The following is a 5599-nucleotide window of genomic DNA, read 5'->3' as shown; positions in this document are numbered from 1 at the left end:
TATCCACCTCTGCTGTAGCGTCAGACTAGGACAGACTGAACTCTCACAAACAAAGATAATATACAAATTTCACGAAATTGTTCTGTCAAATAAAATAAACTCATAACATACAGTTTTATTTTCTCAGTGAAAGTATTTCTACTCTGAGCTGAACACGGCAGTAGTGTTGCATGCTACTTCTTAACCCGAAATGTGAGCCTGTGACCCATGTGAAACTTTGTTTTAGATCTGGACTGAGAAGGTCGGGGCATTGAAGCTTTTATCTCTGAGAAATAACAGCCACCTGTCACTCTGATTTGTGTGTGTAATATCTCTTCTTGCTTGCCAGACAACAAACACACCTCCTGAAACGCTACATCGTTGACCTACAACTTCTTCTTGACCCATACAATTGGAGCCTCTAAGACGTAAACACCGTGGTCACAATGTGCTACACCTTCAACATACAACAATCCTCAACCGCGTTATTTACTGCAAAGCCAGGAAGTGTTCCCTACATAAGGCAGAAAGTAACCCGATGCCGCTTTGCATAGTATTCAAATCGTATGTTTGCACTGACTAAAAGGCACCTTTATTTTTGGTGTGTTTCCTATTATCTGTTTACCAGTGGTTGAAAAAGAAGTCAGGCCGTTTACCATGCCATGTGAAATTATAGTCCCTTAGTGGAGCTTTTGCTGGGCTAAAACATTTGAGGTTAGGAGTTTTCCACTTCATCAGGCTTCAGCTGAGTTAATGAACCCTCATGTCCCAGCCTCCGCACTCTGGTCTGAACATTACTCACAGGCTAAGCAGGGGAAAAAAAGCTGCCACTGATTCTACGCCTCAGCAAGCCACCACACACACACACACACACACACACACACAGATCATGACTTTGGAACTTACGGGGTCGTGGAGGTCTATGCAACATCTGCTTATCCCGTGTGATATCTCAGGGGAGCGAAATCAGGTTTTGCTGCGACATGGATAAACAAACACAAACGTGCTGGGACATAATTGAATTACTTCCATGCACATAAAGCACTGAAGATGAAGGGTGGGTTCCCGTGGACATGTTTGTGTGTCTTGTTCAAGCTGTAAGGTGATCTAATGTCATCTCACTGACAACTCTGTGGAAGCGTGTGCTGTCACATACGTAGCATTTTTGTTTCAAACACATGTAACGAGGCAATCATTGAGATATATAATTAATTCACTGTCTTTGTCGTGTCTGTTAATATTTTATATTGGATGCAAAGATGCAACTCAGAAGACAAAAAAAACAACTAATTAAGACATTAAATTTAAATAAACCCATCCACTCATAAGTCCGCTCATTTAGTCACAGTATTATTTTTGCAGAGACTGGAAACAGGAAGAACGACCGCAGGCCTGATGCTGTCCTGAGAAACCTCACTTACTGACAGGTTACACTGTCCACTGCAGTTTGTACACTGTTAATACTGATAAAACAGCGTTTTTAGTTACATCATTTGCTTACACACTGCAAAAAAAAAAAAAAAGAAGAAGAAGCATTTCATTTTTACACATCCTATTTGAGAGCACTGTGGTTTGCACTTTGTTTGCTTTAATTTTGTATTGTATGCACTGTGTTTTTGCCCAAAGACTACTTGGTAAGGTTTAGAAAGAGGTTAAAACAAGTCCCAGCGCGTAAATACAATTTGCTGAAAAATAGTGCTGACCCAGAGCTTTTAAATGTAACAGCATCTCTATCTGACAAAGTGGGAGTTGGAAACTGTCTCACAGGACTTACACTTGTCTTTTGGCCAGTTTTAAGAGCCCAGTAGCTTTGACATAACAGCAGCATTTGATGCTCTGTGAATAAGAGCAGCTTGAGTCTTGGTCTCTGTAAATCTTTGCGGGAACTTGAACCTCTCATACGTGTTTTAAACATGTTGGTGACATATAAAGCTGATGCGGTGAACTGAATTTTTTCTGTTCTATGTTTGGTTAACAACTGTAGCACAAAGTGTTTTGAAATTCTTATCATACTGATTTGCATCAGTGACAGGCTGCTTCTCCACAGAGCTGCACTCGGGCTTGTGGGTACTGTAGTACTGTGGTATCCGCCATGGCAAAACAACACAGAACAAAACTTGTAGTATTTTTCCAACTAAACTGGTGACTACACCTTAAACCTGCGGGGTATTATTTCATTTCATTTCTATCTCTCTGTATAGGCCCCTCCCATCAGCTGCGCTTTCATGCAGTGTGTCATGATTTGACAAAAAATTAAACATATCTACTTGAAATGATGATAAAATGTCACCATCTCCCTTTGAGCTGAACACGGTGCATCCTCTGCAACAGTAAACACATAAAAGCATCTGAAAAATGCTACATACTCAAATCATTGGTGAACATAGCTACAAAGGAGCACACGTGCTATGCAACTCACCATGCCATTATAGTGCATTTTAATGCGGCAATGTTTTAACTAAAACATTCGCTAAAATATGGCATGTATTATTTAACTTATTATTAATTCATGGTCAGTTCCAGCACTGATAAACATGTGCGTCTTTGGAGAGCCCTGAAGAAGTGTACGTACAGGCTGAATCCGAAACTTAAAGAGACGTATGGTGCTGCCAAGTGGAATGCTTACAGCTTGGCACCAGTGAGCATTTCCTTATATGCAGTGTTGATTACTTGGCCTAGATACAACAATATGGATTATTCTTATCTTCACTCCTCCGAATGATGTGATGCATCGGGGGCACGGGGTTTCTAAGTTCACCGTTTTACGTAAAGCGTTTTAAAGAAGAATTGATATGTAGTGATATATTTCCTTATATTTTCCTGGTCTATAAAGCTCTGAATGGTTTAGGACCAAAATACATCAATGACCTCCTGACCCAGTATGAACCATCCAGATCCCTCAGGTCATCTGGATCCAGTCTTTTATCAGTTCCCAGAGTCAGAACCAGACACGGAGAAGCTGCATTCAGCTTTTATGCTCCTTATATCTGGAACAAACTCCCAGAAAGCCTCAGATCAGCTGAAACACTCAGTTTATTTAAATCCAGGTTGAAGACTCACCTGTTCTCAGCTGCATTTGAATAAAGCACCAAATCCACACTTTAAGCTTAAATTTCAAAACTTACATTTAACTACTGATTTTATCTACTGTTCTGATTTTATCTGTTTTGATTTTATATACTGTTGTTTGTTTGTTTGTTAATTAGTTAGTTAGTTTATTTGCTTGTTTTATTCAATTTTAAATCATGCTTTTTATTTGTTCTTGTTTCTAATGTCTCTGTAAAGCACTTTGAATCACCTTGTTGTTGAATTGTGCTATACAAATAAACTTGCCTTGCCTTGCCTTAAGCCTGACACCAGCTCAGTGATTCAGTTATGCTCTGGTCTTTAGGTTATCTGTGAGATCAAGATTTACAATGAATACTGAATGTAGACTCTTACACCACACTTTTTTATTCTTTTCTTTTTTTTATTTTTTAGAAACTGATTATTAAACCATTGCTGAAAAGGGAGCTATGGATTGATTAGAGGTAATTACTTAACTGCAGGCCAGAAAAAGAAAAAAAAAGAGCTTTGGATTGAAAGCTACCGGCCATTCACTCGACACTAAAGAGCATGAAAATCTCAGCTGCAGTCTGTGGGAGTAGCTAAGCAGCCATGCAGAAAGGACGCCTTTAGAAATCTGTCTGCATTCCTTTGACGGCTGCAGATTATGACTGGATTGGTTTTAAACTCCTGACAAGGCGTTGGAAAAGCTCCCTGACAGAGTTATGATTGGGGCTGAGTGGCCTTAACAGTATGCTTTGTCAGAAAACATTAGCACACACGCAGACTGATGTTTAAATGGTGATGCTATTCAAGGATTTGTGGGAGGAAAAAGTCGTATTCGCTTTCAGTGATCTGGTTCATCCCACAATTGCTTGATTGTGTTATTGTCCAGCCAAATCACGAATGCCATTCACTGGTATTTTAGGAAAATGTCAAGACGGGAACATAAGCTCAGGAGAGGAAATTCAAAGCAATCTAACGCTTTTTTTAAGCAGCAGAAAAACACAGTTTGACAAAAGAGCGGAGAGCCTAATCTAATCAGAAATCAACTTTTCCCACCAAGCTGCCTTTAAATACAACCAAAGCAACAATTCTGCAGTTTTCATCCTGCGATAGAAATATTGAGCAAACTAAAAGGATCGTGTTGAGCCTAACTGGTAGCTTCTTCACTTCTACATTGTTCCTGATTGTAAACTTCAACAGGATTGTGATGATTACAATAACAAAACCTCCTTCCTCCACAGAACCAGCTCTTGGTTGCCTTTTTGTTCAGTACTCCTAGCTAAAACTAATGCAGTCTAATACACCAGTCCAATCATTGTGCATTGTATACTTGCATCCCCTTTATCAGACACACCTGTAAAGTCAAATATCACACCCCTGCATTATGGTTCATATTTACATACCACATACACTATGGTTCAGATATGTACAGTGCAGACTGAGGTGATTACACAAAGTACAGCAGTGTCAGCAAACCTTAAAGTTTTAACAGTAATTAAACATCCTTAAGCACATTAATGTGAAATGAATGTGTGTGTTTGTGTGCACTGTAGTTTCTGATAGCCAGGAGTGTCAGAAATGTCTATCAGAAATGAATACCAGCCCTAATCCCTCGAAACCTGGTTAGAGGTTCAGTGTGTTGTAATGACTTAAAGGCAGACCTCCTGTATAATAAATATGAAAACAGTACAGTCTAGTTTCAGCTGAGTTTCTACACTTGAAACAGGTCAAAGTAAAGACCAGTGTTTCACAGATCCCTGGTAAAAGACTGTTAAATAAAAGGGTCAGGAAACGGTTTGCATCTCTAATTAGAACTAAAACTTTCAGTGCACATTAGTATCATTTTTCAATATTATGTTACATTTCAGCCCATTCTCACGGCAAATAAATTAGTCACGAAAAGTTATTCATGTTCAGGAACACAAACTGTCCCATTTTTTCATAACAGTTGGCACAACTGGAAAGGCAGGTACAGTAAACGAGGCTGCAATGCCGATACATCACCCTAGCAACCAAGAAAATTGAGCTGCTGAGGTTTTAAAGTGAAAGCCAGCCTCTTCAGTTTCGAAACATGTATTTTTTACACCATTTAAAGCTGAAAACATTTCATTTTGTGTAGATGGACAAGAATCAGTATATATCAGACTGGTCCGAAACTCAAACCAGCTGTTTAAAAGCTGGGTCTATTTCACAAACCAACCAGCAAACAGTACCATGAAATTTATGGTGATGCACTGAGGAGGACAAAGTTTTCTTCAGAAAAATTACATCAATATAATTTTCATGTCAGTTATGCTGCCTCACTCCAGGGAGCACAACAAGCTAAGTGAATGGGGTGCCAAAATATTTGCTCTATGGACTCCTTAATTAAATCTGTCCATGCAATTTGTAAGTGAAGTCAGTCTGAGTTACAACAACAGGGGCGTGTCCAGGGGGGACACATGGGGTGACACCAGTCCCACTAATGCCACTGAGTTCGTTGACTACTGTTAATCTTTGGATGGATGAGTGCGTGGAACAACCAGTACAGCTGTATTTAGACTTATTTAATATTAATATTGCTTATTTA

Source organism: Maylandia zebra, linkage group LG23 (genome assembly GCF_041146795.1).
Source record: "Maylandia zebra isolate NMK-2024a linkage group LG23, Mzebra_GT3a, whole genome shotgun sequence".
NCBI lineage: Eukaryota > Metazoa > Chordata > Actinopteri > Cichliformes > Cichlidae > Maylandia > Maylandia zebra.
This window is presented reverse-complemented; position numbering follows the sequence as displayed.